Consider the following 24,846-nt stretch of genomic DNA (forward strand, 5'->3'; position numbering starts at 1 on the left):
GTTCTACTCGTCACACTCTGTTCAATCTATCGTGAGCAAGCAATAGTAACCACACATAAGCAATCACTCAGAAGATCGGGAAGAACGAAGAAGACAGTTCGGAAAACATCAAAACCAAGCAAATAACTCTTGCAACATAAAACAATTTCTAACAGTACCAAAATTATGTGAATTTGGCCTTATTAGAAAGTTTAGGTCAAGAGCTTCGATTTGCAAAAAGAATCAACTAAATCGGAGTTACGAAACTCAAGTTATGTTCAAAAGAAGTTTGAATATGAATCTAAACAAATTTTGAAATTTGAAAATTCCAAACAGTTGATGTGACAGGTTCACTGGATAGGTGAAAACAAGACGAAGCTATAGGCGCTGGTTTCATCTAATTTGGATAAACGAGTGAAAAGTTATGGCTATTTGAAAAATCAGGGCCAAGCTGTTTTACGAAAGAAAAATAGAAACGGTTAAGGTCTAAATTATAAATACGTAGACTAATTGATAATCTAATTATTCTATCGTATTAGTGTAAAAATAATAAACTACAGAAGGATAAGAAGAAGAAGAAAAACAAAGAAAGATACCTTTATAAGATAGAGAAAAGATGACTTTGGAGAGAAGAGACAATTTTCCACAAGTCGCGCCGGAGAGGAGAAAAATATTTTTCTTTAAAGAATCTAGTTAAACCAAAATATTGATTTAATCCAAATCGGATGATTTTTGAAGGCTGTATGGGTCTATATTATTGATGGAAAAGAGGCTTAGGGGTCAAAGGCTAGGCAATGTGGGACTAAACGTAGACGAAAATATACGAAACAGAGAAGAAAAGAGGCGGATGGGCCTAAAGGCCTTCGGCCGGCCGCGCGCACGCTGCGGCTGCAGTTTTTTTAAACAAAGTTCGGTCTAAAAAAATGAAAAGGCTGGCTGGGCCTGGCCCATTTAGGAGAGAAAAAAACAATAGGGCGCCAGAAGCTACTATACTGCGCATGTAGGCGATAAATAAATATGGGCCGCACGTACAGTTTTTTTAAATAGAAACAAAAGGAAAACCGAATAGCGAAGATAAAATAAAAATTTTATATAGGCATATAATATACCAAAATTTGCAGAAAAAGATTTTATACAACGTGGACATTTTTATAATGCCAAATAAAATCCACACAAATTTAGATAATTCAAAGAGTGCTACTGGTCTAATAAAATCCAATAAAAATCATTTAAAAAATATCAAAATGATTACAAATTTATTTCTCTCTAATTTTTTGTTGTAGGGAATCATGTTACCCTAATTTCCCTATATTTTATTTTTGGAGAAAAATAATCTGAATAAAACTCAAATAACTCCAAATTGAAAATAAATTCAAAAGAACTTTGAATTTAATTCTTTGAAACTCCCAACTCATATTTCATATAATTTGAAGAAGTCATTTTATCTTCTCTCATGAAAATCATTGAGCTGCATGAAGTTTATGAATTGAAATATTTCCAAATGAAATTCAATTATTTTCAAATACCCTTTCATTTAATTTAAATGGAAGAAGTCATATCATCTTCGCTCAAGGGTTTTGTATTTGAAAAGAATTTGAATTCATGGAGATCAGAAAGCAAATATGAAAGTTTGGGAAAGTCCTTTTATTCCCTCTCATTTAACTTTCAAAAAGTTTCGAATTCACTCACTTTCAGACAATCAATCAAACAATCAATCAAATATATCTATTTATTATAACATTCCAAAATTTAGAATTTTGGGATGTTACAGGTCATCCACTTGAGGGAAATTTGCTACTGTCCTACAAAACTCTGCACTTGGAGGCCCAACAACGTCTACAAGAAGAAGGTTGTGTAGTAGACATCAAATCCCATTTGTCCTATTATTCTTGGTAGAACTTTCCTTAGAACGATTGGTGCAATTATTGATATGAATTAAGGAAATATTAGACTCCAATTTCCGTTAAGGAAAGGCATGGAACACTTTCCTAGGAAGAAAATTAAATTACCTTATGAATCTATTATGAGAGCAACTTATGGATTTCATACCAAAGATGACAATACCTAGATCTATTCTTGTTTTTATGGCTAGCTAGGGGCGTTAAACGATAGAGCTTGTTGGGAGGCAACCCAATTTTATTTTTGTTTCTTGTTTTTTTGTTTCTGTTTAGTAATAAATAATCCATCTAGATTCTGTTTAGATGTAGTTTTATGCTTTTAATTAGTGTTTGTGCCAAGTAGAACCTTTGGGAAGACTTGGGGGAAGTCTTTGCGATCTTGCTGTAAAAAACAGAAACTTTAGCGCTCATGAGATTTGCTGCCATTTTTTACTGGAGAGAATGAGATTAGGTTGATTCTTTTTGCAGATGATTAATAGACAAATTCCTCACGTCCACCAATGTATTTCAGATTTTTTGGAGTTACAGAAGTTTTCGAAACCTACATATTACTACAGACTGTTCTGTTTTTGACAGATTCTGTTTTTCGTGTGTTGTTTGCTTATTTTGATGAATCTATGGCTAGTATCGGGGGGTATGAACCATAGAGAAGTTGAAATACAGTAGGTTTAACACCAATATAAATAAAGAATGATTTCATTACAGTACTTTGAAGTGGTGGTTTGTTTTCTTATACTAACGGAGCTCATGAGATTTTCTGTTGAGTTTTGTGTTGTGAAGTTTTCAAGTTTTTGGTAAAGATTTGATGGATTTTGGAATAAGGAGTGGCAAGAGCCTAAGCTTGGGGATTCCTAAGGCATCCCAAGGTAAAATTCAAGGACAAACAAAAGCCTAAGCTTGGGGATGCCTCGGAAGGCATCCGCTCTTTCGTCTTCGTCTATCGGTAACTTTACGTGATGCTATATTTTTATTCACCACATGATATTTGTTTTGCTTGGAGCGTCTTGTATGATTTGAGTCTTTGATTTTTAGTTTACCACAATCATCCTTGATGTACACACCTTTTGGAGAGACAAACATGAATCATAATTTATTAGAATACTCTATGTGCTTCACTTATATCTTTTGAGCTAGATAATTTTGCTCTAGTGCTTCACTTATACCTTTTTAAGAGCACGGTGGTGGTTTTATTTTATAGAAATTATTGAACTCTCATGCTTCACTTATATTATTTTGAGAGTCTTTTAGAAAAGCATGGTAATTTGCTTTGGCTATAAAATTAGTCCTAATATGACAGGCATCCAAGATGGGTATAATAAAAACTTTCATAAAAAGTGCATTGAATACTATAAGAAGTTTGATACTTGATAATTGTTTTGAGATATGAAGATGGTGATATTAGAGTCATACTAGTTGAGTAGTTGTGAATTTGAGAAATACTTGTTCTAAAGTTTGTGATTCCTGTAGCATGCACGTATGGTGAACCGTTATGTGATGAAGTCGGAGCATGATTTATTTATTGATTGTCTTCCTTATGAGTGGCGGTCGGGGACGAGCGATGGTATTTTCCTACCAATCTATCCCCCTAGGAGCATGCGCGTAGTATTTTTTTGATAACTAATATATTTTTGCAATAAGTATGTGTGTTCTTTATGACTAAAGTTGAGTCCATGGATTATACGCACTCTCACCCTTCCACCATTGCTAGCCTCTCTAGTACCGTGCAACTTTCGCCGGTACCATACACCCACCATATACCTTCCTCAAAACAGCCACCATACCTACCTATTATGGCATTTCCATAGCCATTCCGAGATATATTGCCATGCAACTTACCACCGTTCCGTCTGTTATGACATGTTACATCATTGTCATACTGCTTTGCATGATCATGTAGTTGACATCGTATTTGTGGCAAAGCCACCTTTATAATTCTTTCATACATGTCACTCTTGATTCATTGCATATCCCGGTACACCGCCGGAGGCATTCACATAGAGTCATATTTTTGTTCTAGCATCGAGTTGTAATTCTTGAGTTGTAAGTAAATAAAAGTGTGATGATCATCATTATTAGAGCATTGTCCTAAGTGAGGAAAGGATGATGGAGACTATGATTCCCCCATAAGTCGGGTTGAGACTCCGAACGAAATAAAGAGGCCATAAAAAGAGAGGAAAAGTCCCAAATAAAAAATGAGAGAAAAAGAGAGAAGGGACAATGTTACTATCCTTTTTCACACTTGTGCTTCAAAGTAGCACCATGATCTTCATGATAGAGAGTCTCCTATGTTGTCACTTTCTTATACTAGTGGGAATTTTACATTATAGAACTTGGCTTGTATATTCCAATGATGGGCTTCCTCAAAATGCCCTAGGTCTTCGTGAGAAAGCGAGTTGGATGCACACCCACTTAGTTTCTTTTGTTGAGCTTTCATACACTTATAGCTCTAGTGCATCCGTTGCATGGCAATCCCTACTCACTCACATTGATATCTATTGATGGGCATATCCATAGACCGTAGATATGCCTAGTTGATGTGAGACTATCTTCTCCTTTTTGTCTTCTCCACAACCACCATTCTGTTCCACCTATAGTGTTATATCCATGGCTCACGCTCATGTATTGCGTGAAGATTGAAAAAGTTTGAGAACGTCAAAAGTATGAAACAATTGCTTAGCTTTTCATCGGGGTTGTGCATGATTAAATACTTTGTGTGATGAAGATAGAGCATAGCCAGACTATATGATTTTGTAGGGATAACTTTCTTTGGCCATGCTATTTTGAGGCGACATGATTGCTTTGTTAGTATGCTTGAAGTATTATTATTTTTATGTCAATATTAAACTTTTGTCTTGAATCTTTCAGATTTGAACATTCATGCCACAATAAAGAAAATTACATTGAGAATTATGCTAGGTAGCTTTCCACATAAAAAAATTCTGTTTTTATCATTTACCTACCCAAGGACGAGCAGGAATTAAGCTTGGGGATGCTTGATACGTCTCCAACGTATCTATAATTTTTGATTGTTCCATGCTATTATATTATCTGTTTTGGATGTTTAATGGGCTTTAATATACCTTTTTATATTATTTTTGGGACTAACCTACTAACCAAAGGCCGAGTGCAAATTGCTGTTTTTTTTGCCTATTTCAGTGTTTCGCTGAAAAGGAATACCAAATGGAATCCAAACGGAATGAAACCTTCGGGAGAGTTATTTTTGGAACAAACGCAATCCAGGAGACTTGGAGTGGACGTCAATGAAGAAACGAGGCGGCCACAAGGCAGGAGGGTGCGCCCAGGGGGTAGGCACGCCCCCACCCTCGTGGGCTCCTTGTGGACCCGCTGACCTACTTCTTTCTCCTATATATACTCATATACCCCGAAAACATCCGAGAGCACAATGAAACCCTATTTCCACTGCCGCAACCTTCCTTACCCGTGAGATCCCATCTTGGGGCCTTTTCCGGCGCTCCGCCGGAGAGGGAATCGATCATGGGGGGCTTCTACATCAACACCATAGCCTCTCCGATGATGTGTGAGTAGTTTACCATAGACCTTCGGGTCCATAGTTATTAGGTAGACGACTTCTTCTCTCTCTTTGGATCTCAATACAAATTTCTCCTCGATTCTCTTGGAAATCTATTCGATGTAATTCTTTTTGCAGTGTGTTTGTCGAGATCTGATGAATTGTGGGTTTATGATCAAGATTATCTATGAACAATATTTGATTCTTCTTTGCTTTTATGCATGATTTAATATCTTTGCAAGTCTCTTCGAATTATCAGTTTGGTTTGGCCTACTAGATTGATGTTTCTTGAAATGGGAGAAGTGCTTAGCTTTGGGTTCAATCTTGTGGTGTCCTTTCCCAGTGACAACAGGGGCAGCAAGACACGTATTGTATTGTTGCCAGCGAGGATAAAAATATGGGGTTTATATCATATTGCTTGAGTTTATCCCTCTACATCATGTCATCTTGCCTAATGCATTACTCTGTTCTTATGAACTTAATACTCTAGATGCATGTTGGATAGCGGTCGATGTGTGGAGTAATAGTAGTAGATGCAGAATCGTTTCGGTCTACTTGTCGCGGACGTGATGCCTATATACATGATCATTCCTAGATATTCTCATAATTATGCACTTTTCTATCAATTGCTCGACAGTAATTTGTTCACCCACCGTAATACTTGTGCTATCTTGAGAGAAGCCACTAGTGAAACCTAAGGCCCCTGGGTCTATCTTCCGTCATATTATTTTCCTATTTACTTGCTATTTCTATCGTTGTTTATTTTGCAATCTTTATTTTCCAATCTATAAAATAAAAATACCAAAAATATTTATCTTATTATCTCTATCAGATCTCACTTTCGTAAGTGACCGTGAAGGGATTGATAACCCCTTTATCGCGTTGGTTGCGAGGTTCTTGTTTGCTTTTGCAGGTACTAGGGACTTGCGTGTTACCTCTTACTGGATTGATACCTTGGTTCTCAAAAACTGAGGGAAATACTTATGCTATTTTGCTGCATCACCCTTTCCTCTTCAGGGGAAAACCAATGCATTCTCAAGAGGTAGCAATAGTCGTCTTCGGTTCACCAGACAACCTTCGAAGCGAAGACTTGATCTTCAATATTGTCCCGTTGCGTAGTGGCTACCATGCACTGCTCGGGCGGACCACTTTTGCTCATTTCAATGCGGTCCCACACTACGCCTATCTAAAACTTAAGATGTCCGATCCACGCGGCGTCATCACGATCAACGGAAACACGGAACGCACCCTCCATACTGAGGATCATACTATGGCCATCACAGCCGAAGTACAGAGCGGCCCCGTCAAGCCGCATATCTCATCGGCCATTAAGCCGCCGGCCTCTATTACATAGGACCGGCCAATTCTAAAGCTGGATTAGCAGTTCGACCTCCGTCGTTCGCCACATATACCCGCGAAGTTCGTATCGCGCATGCATAATTATGCACTTAAAATACTCTGGTCATCGGCGGAGGCACAATACGAGCAGGCCTACAATACGGTTCGCCCTCCTACAGCCTTTTTTCTCTTTTCTAACTATATCTTATCTTTTGCCACAGGTGAATCAAAAATGGTTCATCCTACGGACCTACAAGGACTCTTTCTGAGCCCGGTTTTGTACAAATAACCAAAGATTACTCCTTTTTAAGGAATACTTTTCGCTGAGGCAACGGAAGCACAGACGTGCGACAGGAGGTCCAAAAGATTTTCTGTAGACCAAACACTCTACTTAAAACCTGTATAGAGCCTTTTTTCTCAGCCTTCAACCCCTGGCATGTAAAATGGCCTGGGTAGTGGTTGTCGGATTTCGGGTTCCGGCAGACCCTTGAGGTTCGAACACTAGGGTGCGTGCGGAGATTTCGCCTCCTACCTACCTTGCACCCCTCCGCCTTGCTAGGATCTAAACTATGGAAAGAACAACACAAGAGACACAGGGTTTATACTGGTTCGGGCCACCGTTGTGGTGTAATACCCTACTCCAGTGTGTGGTGTGGTGGATTGCCTCTTGGGCTGATGATGATGAACAATACAAGGAAGAACAGCCTCGCGATGGTCTGTTCTTGGCTGGGGCGATGAACTGCTGGGAGGAACTCAGTCACCTTTCTCTCTCTCTCTCTTCCTGATCTTCTCTATCCTTCCAAAAAACCCGGCCCCCTTGCTCTGTGGGTGGCTGGTCCTATTTATAGAGGCCCTGGTCCCTTCCCAAATATCGAGCGGGAAGGGAACCAATAATGGCAGGCTAATTTGAAGGGGGACAACTAGTACTAGCTACCCTGACAAAAGTAGTCTCGCCTGCGCAAAGCTCTGGTGATGACGCCGTCTTGGGCTCCACGGTGACCTCCGTCCTCGTAGTCCCTCCTGGTCTGGTCTCGTTGCACCGAAATGGCAACCTTGCCTGATGCCTCGTACTCCGCGGCTGCGCTCCCCCTTTGCACCAAAGAGGAAGGAGGACACTGCGCGGGCTGGCACCCGCCTGGCGCCCTCGGTCGTTCAGGCTTGCGTCACGGGCACCTCGTGAGGTAACCCCGCCTTGATCTCTCCGCCTTCCTCGTGAGCCAGCCTGACGAGGCCGTGCCTTGAGGAAGCTCCGCATCGTCCGCCCGCGAGGCTTGGCCCTCGCGAGGGTCTTGGTTTTGTGTTGGTGAAGATGGGCCGCGCCTGGGCCCCCTTTGACCACGCCTGCAGGCCGCAGGCAGGCCAAGTCTTGGGACCCCCGTTCCCAGAACGCCGACAGTAGCCCTCGGGCCCAAGGCGCGTCCGGACTTAGCCGTGCAGGGAGGCGGAAGGGCAAGAGCGAAGCGTCGCGGGCCCTAACAGCCTGCAGCCTTGGGCGCCGCGTGGCGGTTGGTTGGACGTGGGCGTCTCCACTTCCCCATGGCGCCTCGGCAACTACACGGATTGGACAAGTCCCTACATGCAAAGTGGGTCATGATTACCTGCAATCGTGGAGGTAGGCGGTTAGCCTTCACGGCCATAAGTACGGAACAGCGCGCGCCCTTGCAGTCCATCCCTCCTTGCTTCTCCTTCTTCCCGATCCTTGCTCCGTCTTGCTGCGATGGCTCCGATCGGCCGGTTCTCGACGACAGAGAAGGGAAAAGCTCCCCGAGAGGAACCAGACCCACTCCTGCCGAAGAAACGGCTCGGCCCCCGTGGCCCGGACGAGGGGGCCCTTCAGGTGGTCTTGAGGCCTTGGTGCGAGCGGGCGCCGCCGGGGTTCCCGCTTCCATTGTACGCCCACGTCGAGGGCCCTGAAGGAGCTGATGCTGACCACCACGGGCAGCGCCGTCGTCGGCGCCGGTGGGTCACGAAGGTGTGGGTCGTCCCCCCTGGGGTCCACACTGAGGGCTCCTCCCGAGAGTTCGTGCTTCACGTCGTCATTCCTCTTCAGTCTTGGATCCGCCTTCCTCCCTTCTTCGCCTCCATCATCCCGCAGGGGGAGCCCCTGGAGCTCTGGCTGCAGCACGTCGGTTGCAGCACCCTTGCGACCGAGGCAGAGGTCGTGGTCGTTGCCCCGGGCGAGGTCTACATGACTCGGGCTGGAGAGAGATCGCGGTCCACTTGGATTACGATGGTGCTTCGATGATGCTCTTCAAGGTCTTCGACGCGAGCGGGCATAGGCTGGAGTGCTGCCCCGGGGAAGGTGGCCAGGACTCTGCCGCGATGAGGACTGGGCCCGGCAACCGCTCCCTTGGCGGCTCCTCAGGTGGTGGAGGCGTCGGAGGTTCCAGCGACTCTGGCGAGCTCTTCGCGACTCTGGAGATGAGCGACGATAGCTACGAGCCCCTGAACCGGCACCGCTCTTGGAGCAGGGCGGGCTCGTCAGGCCGCCGCCGACTCTGATCTGGATGGGGTTGGCGTCGGTGCTTGACGGCCCACTGTTGATGATGGCGTCTTTTGCGGGACGCGCGTAGTTTGTGTCCCTTTAGGATCTGTTCCCTGCGAGGAATCAAAAACGCGTCCCGTGGGGGCTTGTAAGGTGCCTGTGATCCTGTTTTGTTAATATAACCCTTGTCGTAGAATTGTGCGAGTTGCTCATTCCGTCTTAGCTCAGTCCTCCCTTTCGAACCTCACGAGGGCTTGGTGCTCTGCGCCGACAGGTCCCAGTCCCAAGGCGGCTTCAGCCGTCGCTGGTATGCCAGGTCGCGATGCCGTGGTCAAGGCCAGGAGGTGAGCGACCCGGAGTCCGGTAAGAGCCCCTGAGTCGCGATGCTCAGGAGGTCCCCTTTGGCGCCCAAGCAGCCGTCGTTTGGTGAGAAAGGAGAGCGGCGTCGCTAACACGGGATTGCATTAGGTGCGGGGATGGTGCCACGGTAGCTGGCGCTTCCGGGTGATGACTTATCTCGAGAATCAGGGGCCGCTCTCTGGTGTGTCGCCGGGTCCGTGCATCGGCAGGCGCGAGGTTGCTCGGCGAGGTCCTCGTGTCTCTCCCCTCTCGCCTTTGCTCCCCTTTCTGCTCTACGTCCTCGGGTCCCGGCCCTCGAGCGAGTCTCAGCCGTCGCTGGTATGCCAGGTCGCGATGCCGTGGTCAAGGCCAGAGGGTGAGGGCTGGAGAGCCAGTAGGAGCCCTGAGTCGCGATGCTCAGGCACCCCCCTTTAACGTGCAAGCGGTTCGCGCGGACGAGAGCGAAGGAGACACCGCAAGGGCCTCGCCTGACGCAGCTCCTTCAGGAGGTCCTGCAGGTCCATCATAGAAAAAACAAGGGGTTGCCATGACAATTGACAGTCAGCCGTTGGTTGCTTCCGAGGGGTAGTGAGGCACTGAAGGCTTGACGAGGTGACGCTATGCGGGGCTGCCGCGGCCAGAGCTCAGCCATCCAGGTTTGTCGCGTTGCAGGGACGGACCCATGCGCAAGCGTCGTGCCGTTTGGGAGCAGCTCCGTTAGTTGGCGTCAGCTGAGCAGGCAACTAGGTAAAACACATTAGCCGCGAAGGAGTGGATTCGTTCAAATAGATGCTGGGAATGCGGACATCACTGGGTCAGGCCCGAGCGACTTGGGGATCATGCAGCCCGAGGGGCGCCCCCAACAAGGTAAGCTAACAACATGGAATAAAAAAGGGATACACGCCGCAGGGACGGACCCACGCGGCCTGGGAATAATGCAGCCCTGGGGGCGCTCCCAGCTGGAAGTAAACTAGAAAGATGTCACCTGATGATGTTGAGGACGAAGGAGCGTTGATGTAGCAGGCTCGGTGGGCTGCGGGAGCCGATCCTCACGAGCCCCCAGGCCCAGGGGCCTCGGGAGGCTCCGGAGGCGCTGGCGGCTCCTCGCGGGCCATCTCCATCCCTGCCAGGGCAGCGGAACGCCTGGCCTCTCGTGCCTCCGTGATGCCCCTCATGAGGCGCTGGTACGCGTCAGCCGCGCTCGGCAAGCCGTAAGGCATGCGAACGTAGCTGTGGGGTGGCCTCCGCAGCGCCCCACTCGCGAGGGCCAGAGGCGCTCCAGAGAGGCGACTCGGTTGAGCCCTGGTATGTCGATGCAGACGCGCAGCCCACCATCCTCGCCTGGATGGGGAGCCACTGCTGGTAGGCGGCGGCCGCCTTTCATGACTCTTGACTCCTGTAGCTCCTGAATGGCCTTGCTGACGAACTCCTGAGGGTCTGATCTCCTTGCCTTGCTCCTTCTTGAGGGAAACGTGCTTCGAAAACATGCCTCCATGTGGTGCCCAAGCGCCTCCCTCGTGACCCTAGCTAGGTCGGTGGCCCTCCAGGGGAGAGCCCCCGAGCCCTGCCTGAGGAGGGCGCCGGGCGCGCTTTCCTATGCGATGGAAGGAGGTTCCCCCTGGGCAGGCGCGGGCCCAGAGGGGCCTGCCTCCTGAGTGGTCGGGCCGGACGATGTCTTCTTCTTCTTAGGGGCGGTCTCGGGAGGCCTCCTGCTTCCACGATCCGGGTCTTCCAGTGACGCGGCCTGAAAGGCTCGTTCCAGGGAACACACCGCGTCCTTCTCTTCACAGGGCACCGTGATGACTCGCCACTTCCTGGCATCTTGAGGACGTTGTAGCCATGGTGAGTTACGGCCATGAACTTGGCCAGCGCTGGGTACCCAGGGATGGTGTTGTACGGCAGGCGAATGTGAGCGACGTCGAAGTCGATGAGCTCGGTGCGGTAGTTGTCTAGTGCCACCCCTAGTTGGTTTTGGAGTATTGACGACAAACCTAGTTGAGGGACTAATGTGTTTGTGAGAATTGCAGGAAAACACAGGTAGAAGTCCCTCATTGATTCGCTTTACTACCAGAGATGACCCCTAAAAATGAATGAAGACATTGAAGTCAAAGGTGGTATATGAAGATATTCACATTGAAGACTATGACAACAGAAGACACGTTATGAAGCCTATGGAACTCGAAGACTTAGATCTTTCGTAGTTCTTTTTATTTTTTGTTGAGTCATAGGAACCACCGTACTGTTAAGTGGGGTCCAGGAGAACAAGTCAGAATGACTTAAGTGATGCCTAAATCAAAAACCTATGTCTTCGAGTGAAGACAATGAGAGCAAATCTTGTCCAGAGCCGGAAAAGTCAGCTTTGCTTGTAGCCCAAGTAAAGTTGCCATGAGAGTTCGAAATCTGACCGTTGAGACACGTGTCAGTTCCTTAGTGACCCAGGGTCATTTCGGACAAATCAGGTCGGGTTGCCAAGTGGCTATAAATAGCCCACCCCCACAACCATAAACAGTTGGCTGCTTAGATTTCAGTGCACGGCTTTTGTCGTTTGAGAGCAACCCACCTCGAAGCCTTTGAGAGAAAATTCCCAGTGAGGAGAAAAGCCCTAACCACCCAGAGCCAGAGTAAATTGGGCATCACTTAAGTCTTCTTGTCTGTGTGATCTGAAGACTTATTACACTTGAGGACTGTGAATCCTCCAGACGGTTAGGCGTCGCGTTCAGAGCATCCAAGAGACATTGTGGATTGCCAGTGAACGAAGTCTGTGAAGGTTTGGGAGTCTACCTTGAAGACTTACCAGAGTGATTGGGCGAGGACTAAGTGACCTTAGCTCAAGGAGATTATGGTGAGGGACTTGGTGTCCTGAACTGTGTGTTCAGGACTGGGTGTCCGGGACTGTGTGTCCTAAGGTTTAAATACCTAGCCGCTCCAACCAGACGTACAGTTGTCACAGCAACTGGAACTGGTCCAACATATCATTGTCTTCAACGAGTCACTGGTTTCATCTTCACTTCCTTTTCTTGCTGTTACTCATTGTGAAGTCATTGCGTGCTTGCTTTATCATTTGTCTTCACAACGTGAATGCATGATCTGTTTGGCTTCATAACTTCTTCCTACTTGATCCTTATTACACTGAAGCTGTTTGTCACTGTGCTTTCACTCTATTGAATACATGACCATGGCTGGCCTAGTGTAATCTAACTTCTGCTGCATAGTAATAGGCATAATCTTCACTGTTTGTCTTCATAACTCCCAAGTTTTGAAGACTTTCATAAAAATCGCCTATTCACCCCCCTCTAGTCGATATAACGCACTTTCAATTGGTATCAGAGCAAGGTGCTCCCTTGTTCTGTGTGATTCGGTTTAACCACCTGGAGTTTTAGCTATGTCGACTGCAGGGATAATCAAAGTCTCCGCTGCGTGCCCCGTCTTCGATGGAACTGAATATCCCTACTGGAAGAATAAGATGCGCATGCATCTTGAAGCCATTGACGTCGACCTATGGTATGTCGTCGAGAACGGTGTTCCCAAGGCTGGAGAAGGTGTCACTGCTGCTGATGTCAAGAAATTCGTTCAACTGGACTCTACTGCCAAGAACATCATCTGTGGTCATCTGACCAAAGGACAGTATGGCCGTGTGAGTGCCTTGAAGACATCCAAACTGGTCTGGGACTGGCTCTCCAAAGTTAATGAAGGCATCTCAACCCAGAGAGATCAAAGAATCAGTGTCCTTCGCAATCTCTTCAACCGCTTCAAGCGAAATGACAATGAGAATGTCCAGCACACATTTGACAGACTCACTGACATCACAAACGAGCTTCAAGCCCTCGGCGCCACTGAGATCACCAAACATGAAATTGTCAAGACGCTGCTGAGATCACTTGATAGTTTGTTTGACATCCTGGCCCTGATGATTCAAGAACGTCCTGATTTCAAGACACTCGATCCGTCCGACATACTTGAGAGGCTCAACACACATGAGTTTCAGCTTTCTGAGAAAAGAGATATCTACGGTCCAAACTATGGGCGAACTCGCGCCTTGAAGGCAAAAGCTGTCTCCTCATCTGAAGAAGAATCTGACTGCAGTTCTGATGATCCTGAAGACATTGGAAGAGAACTTGCAATGCTAGTGAAGAAGTTCCAAAAATTCACCAAGAAGAAAGGCTTCAGAAAATCTTCACGATCAAGCTCAAGGAATGATGAAGCTTCTGCTCATGACTACAAGAAGAAAACATGTCACAAGTGCAAGAAAACTGGACACTTCATCTCTGAGTGTCCACAGTGGGGCAATGAGAACAGAAGGAAGAAGAAGAGCAAGGAATATGATTCTGACGACAAAAAGAAGAAGAAATACTCAAAGTCTTCTTCCAAGTCTTCATCAAAGTCTTCATCACACAAGAAGAGCTCATCTGGCAAGGCACGTGCGTTTGTTGGAAAGGAGATGGATTCAGAGGAGGAGTCCGCATCTGAAGAGGCAGAAGTGGAGTCTGAGGAGGAGTCTGATTCTGGCATTGCGAGTCTGGCTACAGCATACGTCGCCAAGTCCATCTTCAACACTGAAGATAATGACTGCATCACCGACACCGACGCAAATGACAAGAACGACTCCACTCCTACCTACTGCTTCATGGCACGCGGTGCCAAGGTAAACACACGCCTACTCGCTATGAAACATCTAGTGACGATGACTCTGAATGTGATTCAAAACCTAGCTACAAAACACTTGCTAAAATTGCAACTAAACAACAGAAAGCTATGGAACATATTCAAAAACTGTTAGACAGAAGCGATGATCTGTTGGGTGCTGAAATGAGTCGATCTGAATCCTTAATTGAAGACATAAAAAACCTTCATGTTAAGTATCAGGAACTTGAAGATCGTCATGATACTCTCTCAACAACTCATGAAAAGCTTTCCTATGATTATCTTCAAAGGAAGCAAGAACTTGAGAAATTGAGGGTGGCTCATGAAGATCCTCAAAAGGAAAACGAGTCACTTCGCTCCGAACAGATCAGTCCCGCTCAGGAAGGATTTGAACCACCATGTCTTAAATGCATTGAGCGTGATAATGCTAATTCTGTTGCTGAATGTTCCACTGCTACTGTTGTTGCAATATCTTCAACTGTTGACATGGTAACTAACCCCTCTGCTGAGGATACCACTGCTATTGCTGATGAGAATGCTATGTTGAAGACATTGCTTGAAACAGGGATGTACAAAAGTCTCAAAGGACATCAGACACTATGTGATGTCCTCAAGAAGCAGATCCTGAATCGAAACCCTAGGAAAGAGGGTGTTGGATTTGTGAGGAAAATCAATGCAGATGGCCCTTACTGGAAACCTGAGCAGTACCCCAAAACCACATGGGTTGCTGCAAAGGAACTTTCAGCAGATCCATCCAACTTATCTGGCTTCACTTGTGCTAACCCCATTATCATTGATGAATCCTTTGATGCAAACTATAAACTGTTTAAGAATCAGAATGGTGAAGTGTTTGCCAGGTACATTGGTACTAACTGCAGGAATGGACCGCCTATGAAGAAGATCTGGGTTCCGAAAAAGTGTCTGGAAAATCTTCCTGTGAATGTCTTCATGACACCTCACTTAAAGAAGACAAACCTCAGACCAAAGGCTTCATATGGTCCAAAGGCTTCATACAAACAGAGGACTCACCTGAGTCGCACTAACGCAAATATTTTGCAGGGAAACTATACTCAGGCATATGAATATGAGAGCGGTTCATCGAATCGTGTTCATGTGACCAAAAATTATTCTGCTTATTCCTATGAGTATTATTGTCCACCTGCTAGACTGTTTGCTAAGGCTTCAAAGCCAAGATTCTCAGATGCTGCACTTAGACTTATTGCTTCTAAGCCACCCTTGAAGATGTGGGTGGTTAAGAAAGCTTAACTCTCTTTTGCAGGGAAAGGTCTCCAGCAGAAAAACAAAATCTTCTGATGCTATTGCTGGGGACCTTAAAAATATTGTAGGGCGCAAGATAACATGCCCGAATGGCATCATTATGTACTTTGCTTCTGAATCGCATGCTACTCTCCCTATTAGTCCTAATCTGGATCTAAGTTTTCATAACCCACTGGTTAGTCAAATGTTTATGCTTCACAATTCTCTTCGTGAAGCCTATCCCCCTAACTGCACTGTAGGGTACGACACCAGCGACTTCAAAGTCTTCAGAATGGATTATTGACAGTGGGTGTACAAATCACATGACTGGCAGAAGAAGCCTTCTTATGGACTCAACATTACGTCCATCCGACAAGAGTCACATCACATTTACTGACACTGGTAAAAGTAAGGTATTGGGTCTAGGTAGAGTTGCAATCTCAAAGGATCAACACATGGATAAAGTCATGCTTGTTGAATCCCTTGGCTTCAACTTAATGTCTGTCTCAATGCTTTGCGATCTGAATATGATTGTAATGTTTGAAAAATATCGCTGCCTGGTGCTAATGGAATCTGACAAATCTCTAGTGTTTGAAGGGTATCAGAAAGGTGATTTGTACGTGGTAGATTTCTCAGCAGGACCACAACTTGCGGTATGCCTTCTTGCAAAAGCTTCAGAATGCTGGCTTTGGCATCGGAGGCTTGGGCATGCTGGCATGAGGAATCTCCACACCCTTGCGAAGAAGAAGCATGTCATAGGCATCGAGGGCGTCAAGTTCAAGCAAGATCATTTATGCGGTGCCTGTGAAGCAGGGAAGATGACAAGGGCAAAACATCCTTCGAAGACAATCATGACTACTACACAACCCTTCGAACTGCTCCACATGGATCTTTTCGGTCCCACTCACTACTCAACTTTTACCACTACTGCTTGCCTCTATGGCTTCGTCATTGTTGATGATTACTCTAGATATACTTGGGTACACATAATCCTTTACAAGACTGAAGTGCAGGATGTCTTCAGACGCTTCGCCAATCGAGCTATGAACAATTTTGGCGCCAAGATAAAGCACATTAGAAGTGACAATGGCACTGAATTCAAGAACTCTGGCCTTGACACATATCTTGATACCTTGGGCATCACACATGAATTCTCAGCTCCGTACACGCCACAGCAGAATGGCATCGTCGAACGCAAGAACAGAACACTCATTGAAATGGCCAGAACAATGCTAGATGAATACAAGACTCCAAGAAAATTCTGGACTGAAGCCATTGATACTGCATGCCATACGATCAATCGTGTTTATCTTCACAAGCTTCTGAACAAGACATCTTATGAACTCCTAACTGGCAAGAAGCCAAATGTCAGTTACTTCAGAGTATTTGGCGCAAAGTGCTGGATCAAGGACCCACATCACACCTCAAAGTTTGCACCAAAAGCACATGAGGGCTTTATGCTTGGATATGGAAAGGATTCACACGCCTACAGAGTCTTCAATCTCTTCCATTACAAAGTGGTCGAAACAGTGGATGTGCGGTTTGATGAAACAAATGGTTCACAAAGAGAGCAACTGCCAAATGTGCTAGATGAAGTCTCAGCTAGTGAATCAATCAAGCTTATGGGAACTGGAGATATTATGCCTTCTGAAGCTCATCCTGAAGAAGAACTCATCATCTCAGCACCTGATCAACATGAAGACAATGCTCAGCATGAAGACATTCCTCCAAACAACAACGCAGATCAGCAAGAGCAAAGTCTTCGCCCTATACATCCTCGTGTTGCAAATGAAGTGCAGATTGACAGAATACTTGACAGCATCAATGCACCTGGTCCACTCACTCGTTCAAGGGCAACTCAGCTAGCAAACTTCTGTGGGCATTTCACATTCATCTCAATATCAGAACCCAAGAAATTTGAAGAAGCCTTCATGGAACCTGAATGGATTCAAGCTATGCAAGAAGAGCTTCAACAGTTTGAGCTGAATAATGTATGGGAACTAGTTAAGCGTCCCGATCCACGGAAGCACAACATAATAGGCACCAAATGGATATACCGCAACAAGCAAGATGAGCATGGTCAAGTTGTCAGAAACAAAGCTCGTCTCGTTGCTCAAGGATATACTCAAGTAGAAGGCATTGACTTCGATGAAACTTTTGCTCCTGTGGCTAGGCTTGAAGCCATACGCATACTGCTGGCCTATGCAAATCATCATAACATACTTCTATATCAAATGGATATGAAAAGTGCCTTTCTCAATGGCAAGATTGAAGAAGAAGTGTATGTTGCACAACCACCTGGTTTTGAAAATCCAAAACATCCTGATATGGTATACAAGCTCAACAAGGCACTGTATGGCCTCAAACAAGCCCCTAGGGCCTGGTATGATACACTCAAGTACTTTCTGAAGAGCAAAGGCTTCATACCTGGTTCCCTGGATCCCACTCTTTTCACGAAGACATACGATGGTGAACTGTTTGTGTGCCAAATATATGTGGATGACATTATCTTCGGCTGCACCAATCGGAGGTACAGTGAAGAGTTTGGATATATGATGCAAGAGCAATATCAGATGTCCATGATGGGGGAGCTGAAGTTCTTTCTTGGTCTTCAAATCCGACAACAGTGCAATGGCATCTTCATATCTCAAGAGAAGTATCTCAAAGATTGCCTGAAGAAGTTCGGTATGCAAGACTGCAAAGGCTTCACAACACCAATGCCAGCCAAACATCATCTAGGTCCTGACGACAATGGTAAAGAGTTCGATCAAAAGGTATACCGCTCCATGATTGGGTCTTTGCTTTATTTATGTGCATCTAGGCCAGATATCATGCTTAGTGTTTGCATGTGTGCTCGATTTCAAGCGGCACCAAAGGAGTCGCATCACTTAGCTGTGAAGCAAATTCTTCGATATTTGGCTCACACCTCAACTCTAGGATTATGGTATCCAAAGGGCTCAGAGTTTGATTTGGTTGGATTTTCGGATGCTGATTATGCTAGTGACAAAGTTGATCGCAAGTCTACATCAGGCACATGTCACTTTCTGGGATGATCACTTATATGTTGGTCTTCAAAGAAGCAGAACTGTGTATCTCTCTCCACTGCTGAATCTGAATACATTGCTGCTGGATCTTGCTGCGCTCAGCTTCTATGGATGAAGCAAACACTCAAGGATTATGGCATTCATCTGAAGCAAGTGCCACTTTACTGCGACAACGAAAGCGCCATCAAGATTGCCAACAACCCAGTTCAGCACTCGAAGACAAAGCACATTGAAATTCGCCATCACTTTCTCAGAGATCATGTTGTGAAGGAAGACATTGATATCATACACGTCAACACTGAAGAGCAATTGGCAGATATCTTCACCAAGCCCTTGGATGAGAAGAGGTTCTGCAAGTTACGGTGTGAGCTAAATATCTTGGAATCCTCAAATGTCCTGTGATCAGGCACACATCCTAACACTTATGCATATTGATGATTTAGATGTGCAACACACGAAATAACGTATATCTTCAATCAATGAAGACATACGTTCTAAGTGTGAATACATTAATGTGGAATTTGACTTTGGAGCGCCACGATAATTGTGCGCCGTGTCTGGGTCTAATACTTCCTATACGGTGGGTAACGCCACCACCAAACGTTCTATTTTGAAGTGTTTCACTCATGGCGTTACCTCGCAATGTCTTCACATTTGGTTTGGCTTCAATCTCAATATGTCTTCATGATTATCTTCACTGAGTTGATTATATAGATATATATATATATATATGTACTGGTGTTCTGTCCTCTACAGCATTCACTTATAGCTATGTCTTCTTGTTTGAATCTTTTGAACCAAGTGAATGTGATCGGACCCTAACCTCTCCATGCTTTCTACCTCAAACTCTATCTCACCAAGTCGTATGCATTCTATTGAAACTGTCGAATGTCTTCTCTGCATCCTTGTCAGCAGAAGACACAGAGACAAACTTTAAAACCGTTTTCAATGCTCATTCATCCACAAGAAATCCGGAGAAGTAGGAACGACACCCGACAATCAAGGCGTGCGTGGATGTGGAACTGCCCCCAAAATACCGCATGATGGCCACGTGCTGTTCATATGCGAATCGCCAGGGGCACCTGAGTAATAGCGCAGTGCCGCCTCTATCCCTATAAATACACGATTCACTGCGGTCATTATCTCTTCTTCCACCCTCGCACGAACCCTAGCGCCACCGCTAGCTCTCAACGACGCCGGCGACGAAGCGCTTCACTGCCGCAACCTCTCCGATGCCGTTTTCACGCCGACAGCGGACATCACTCTCTCCGCTGTCGCCGTAGGTGTCTTCCGTCGCCAAGTTAGGGCACGGAGGATCGAACTGCTCGGCCTCAACTCCCACTTCGTCTAGCAGTTCCAAGTGTGGTAAATAAAACCTCTTTTTACAGCCTCTCTTGATCCTATTGTTCAGTCACTTTCTGCCATAAGAAGTTTCTGCTCTCACAAGTTACATCTCTCTCAGTCTGCATCTCATAACCTGCCTAGAATATTCACTTGTGCATTACGAAGTAGTTAGATTCCTCACTTGTACTGATCTGTGGGTTCGTACAAATCTGGAACCAACTTCTTATCTATGAGTGAATGTCTTCGCACGATGAGGTCAATGTCTTCTAAACCAATTTATCTTCAAAATCTTCTGAGAATGCATATGACCTCTTCCCCTTCCCTCGCACCTTAATGCTGTCACAGGTACATGTCCGTGGGAGAATCCTTTGGTTCTCATAGTCTGCATTCATTTGCAGAGTACTTGCAGCATCACATCAACTCTCCTGAAGCCAGTTCTTGTTGGTCAAGCAAAAGGAAGCCTTTGAAGACTTTGAACATCTTGAAGCCTTCCAAGTTAAGATTCATGGCTTCAGAAACAGCAGCAAGGAAGGGAGGCAGACAGAGACGTGGTGGAACGTCCAAAGATCTGCCTGATGAATTGGCAGAGATGTACAAAACTGATCCTGAAGAAAGCTATGGTCAGCGCAAGACACGAATCCAATGGATTCAAAGATATTGGGCAGAGCAATGGTTTCAATACCGCTTCGTCACTCAGGAGTATGCCGAAAAGTGCGCCATCAAGAGATCGTGGGGAGATGTATTATACAAAAATCTTGTACCCAGGTCCAGAGACGAAGCCATTGCTCAAGGCTTCTATCCATGCATGGTGAGAGGACCACAGCCAGCTGAAGCACATCCGTCATCACTTCTCTGGTGTCGCGATGACAATCTGTTCAAGCGCAACTTCCAATTTGCTCAGAACTCTGCAAAGCAAAACAAGAAGAAGCTGGGATTAGACTTCAACCCTGGTCCCTCTAAACCAAGGGCAGATGGCACACGCGACGCCGATCCCAATATCATCGGGCCGTATGCCAATCTTGCAGGCCTCATCACCCGCATCCTAGTCCAAGGGACTGCCGTGAATGACCCTCCAGCAGATACTGAGTCTAATGACGCCCCTGCTGCGCCGAAGCCAAAGCAAAAGAAGCCAAAAGCTTCAAAGCCAGCCGCTTCTCCCAAAATCTCAAGAGCGAAGCCATTGGCAACTGCACCTCCTGAAGCCAGTGTGCAGTCTGAAGACTTATCACGAGTCTCCAAGCCCCAAGAAGCCAAGAAGCCTCAGCCGCACACAGTCAAAGAGCTCACAGCTGCTGCCATTCTGCGCTGCGAAACCATTGATCTATCAAGCGATGAAGATCTTGGAGATGACGCTCTTGAGCAGCTCATCAAGAGCAAGGAGGAGGCTGAAATCTTCAACAATCTGCCTCTGTTTGATGTCGCCATCATCCACAACTTCATCGATGAATGGTTTGCCTCACCAGACATCAGCTTCGACGATCTGCAGCTGCCCATAGGCCTCAGCGTTGCCTTTCAAGGAGCAATTGCTTCAGAACTTGCAATAGCCCAGCGCATTGTTGAACTGAAGCAGAAAATTGATTTTGAAAAGGCTCAGTTCAAGAAGCACGTGGCCAAGCTCAGCGTGCAAGAAGTGAAAAACTTCAAGATCATGATGCACGAGCTGAAAGAGAACTTTCTGAAGACGCGTGCCGAAGCTCAAGGCTCGCGAGGGTGCATGAAGACTCTGGTTGATCGCTGCGTGCAGGCCTACAATGAGGCCGAGAAGCGCAAGGCACTTGGGCGTCCCGGCATTGACCCCAGGGTGGCCGCGAAGAAGAAAAAGAAGCTTGTTGTGCCTGAACCAGAGGCGCCAAGGTCAGAAACTGCTCCGATTGTCTTCCCCACTGCAACGACTGGCTCGAAGCCAAAGAGTCGATCAACCGCCTCAGAGCTCAAGAAGACACGGACTGCAGAGGCTGAAGCTAGGAAGAGGAAACACTCTGAAGCCTCTCCTTCTGACCCCACCATCAAAAAGCGCAAGACCAAGAAATCTCGGGCTGCTCCCACAGAGCCCTTGATAGTTGAACCCCTCTCCGTCCGCTATCCTGACGCAGATCGTCAGTTAACAGTGCATGAGCCTGCTTTCATAGAGGCTCCGCACGCTGAAGACATTCCAGCAGCCGACCCCAACGCTGCTGAAGACATTGGTCTCCAAGACAATGTCCAAGGTGATGCAGCCCCTCCTCAGCTTGAGACAAGCGAACTGATCAGCATTGGTCGTCCATTGACGCCAATCACACAAGATGCATCGTGGGCAGATCGCCCACAGGAGGAAGATAATGAGCCCCAGCCCACTGCAACTCCACCGGCGTCGCCTATATTCCGTAGGCTTCGCAAAGGGCCAAGGGCTCAGGCTGACGACATTCCGGCTGCATCAGCCGAAGAGCATGCAGAAATACCACAAGCTCCAACTCCCCCGCACCAACAAGAAGCAGTTCTCCAGGAGAACGTGCCTGAGTTCGTCCCTCCCACTACACGTGTGGAGGCTGCAAATGTTGAGGCTGCCACAAACAATGCCGAAGCAAATGTGGAGCCCTCCCCAACAACAGCTTCAGAAGACACTGAAGCTACTGCTCCTGAATCTTCTGTGCCTGAGTCTGCTGCCGGTCCCCAATTCAATTATCATGTTGCGTACAGGCCCCAGGTCCAGAAGCAGATCCCACGACTGCCAAGGTTCCCAGGTCCTGCATCAGCTCCTGGCTCCTTCAACATCAACAGCTTCAGGGCAAACAACACGTTTTTCAACAGCTCCAAGAACCCTTATTCAAGGGAACGGATTGTATCAGATAGGTTCTGGAGCTATCAACAGCGCAGCTATTATTCATGCATCCTGTACAACCAAGGCCGCATCTTTCCTCACAAGCGCCTTGAGGTTGAAGCTGTTGCTGGCCTACCTAGCCTGGAAGACGCACTGGATTGCTTCAAGCAAGTGGGTCTGCTGCCGTTTATCACCAATGAAGAGCACTGGAATGAAGAGCTTCTGCTCCAGTTCTATGCCACCCTGCATATCAAAGGCTACAACAGAGATCCGAAGACTTGGGTCCTGGAGTGGATGTCCGGCAATGTCCATCATGAAGCCAATGCTTTCGATATCATTGAGCTTACCGGCCTTCCCACTCCTGGCGAATTCTTCGAAGAAGGCTGCCAACCCCATGCTGAAGCAATTGAGAGCATATTTCAGCGTCCTGAGCCAAATATGAGTCAGATGCTCTCAATGATGAAGCCATTGCCTCAGGATGCACCCTATCCAACTGAGTTCTTCGTTGAAGACTTAGAGTACCTGCCCAGAACCATATATCACATCGTCAGGCGGACTCTATGGCCCATTAAGGGGCACTCTCCATATGCCAAGGTTGAAGGTGCAATGAAGACTCTCATCTTCTGTATTCTGCATGGCAAATGCTTCAACGCACAGGATCTCTTTATACGCCAACTTGCAGCATCCGGCTCAGATCTCTTTGGTTTGAAGTTTTATGCTCCTTGGGTTGTGAGGCTGATCAAGATTCACTCTGCAACTTCATATCAGCCCTCAGCCCGCAACCATCGGATCTTCTTGCCAGATGTGGACACCTCTGCTGAAGCAATATACCCTGAGCCTGCCAAGCAACCAATAAGTCTTCAGAATGCCGAGCACCAGAGCTTCACGCAGAATGTTGAAGGTGTTGAAGCAATGTCCAGGGTCTATCCGATGGCTGGCACTACACGTGCACCAGCATCAACTGAAGCCACAGATAGCACAAACGCTCCAAGACCCAAGAAGCGTGCTCGTGTCCTCACTGACCGAGAGCTTCTTGTGGCCCTTCACCAAAAGCAAGATAGGCATCACGACTGGCTGAAACGTCAGATGAAGAGCCTCTTGGTGGATGTCAATCGTCTTCGAAACCTGGCCACCAAGAATGCCTTCGTTATGCATGAGACTTGCCGTCGTACGTGGAAAGGGCTCTCAATGATCTGCACTGAAGCTAAACTTGAAGAGGATGGCTTCACAGAGCGCTTCAAATTTGACACCACACCTCCTAGGAGAGCTGTGATGCGCAATACACCGTCACTTGAAGACTCTGAGTATTCCTCATCTGCTACCACCGTCACTGCGAGGATCATTGATGACGATGATGATGCTACTTCACCACCACCTGCTTCAGCACCTCAAAGCTCAGCACCGCCAAACAACTCCACCGACCCTGCTGCGCCTGGGAACGCGTAGAAAACTCTATGTCTTCAAACCTTTTTGGTCATTCCTGACAAAAGGGGGAGAAGCATATGATGTTTATAGTCTTCAAGCGGGTCAATATGGGCGGGTGCCTTGTTTTGTTATACTTGCTTCGTGTTTGCAACTCTTGTTTTGCTTCATTTGGTTCTTTTGAGTTGTAAACACGAAAACTCGATGGTCGTCTGCTACTTGTTTTACCACTCCTTTTGCGAAGATAAATTCCGCATGTGCGACGATAAATTCCGCACTCATCTCATCCTGCAGACGTCCATTTTCCATTATGCATGTTATTATCTTCATATACTTTCACATGCATAGTGGATTGTCATCATAAGCTGAAGCTGATCTCCACAAGTACAACCTGCCATGTGCATTTGCATTCCAAAAGCAAATTAACTTATATGCACATCTTCAGGGGGAGCTCTTGCAACTTATGAAGACAATTCCTTTACAGACTTCACACTTTATATTCCCCGTTGAAAACTTCAACTAGTTTGTCATCAATCACCAAAAAGGGGGAGATTGTAAGTGCATCTAGTGCCACCCCTAGTTGGTTTTGGAGTATTGACGACAAACCTAGTTGAGGGACTAATGTGTTTGTAAGAATTGCAGGAAAACACAGGTAGAAGTCCCTCATTGATTCGGTTTACTACCAGAGATGACCCCTAAAAATGAATGAAGACATTGAAGTCAAAGGTGGTATATGAAGATATTCACATTGAAGACTATGACAACAGAAGACA

Source organism: Triticum urartu, chromosome 2, assembly GCF_003073215.2.
Source record: "Triticum urartu cultivar G1812 chromosome 2, Tu2.1, whole genome shotgun sequence".
Taxonomy (NCBI): domain Eukaryota; kingdom Viridiplantae; phylum Streptophyta; class Magnoliopsida; order Poales; family Poaceae; genus Triticum; species Triticum urartu.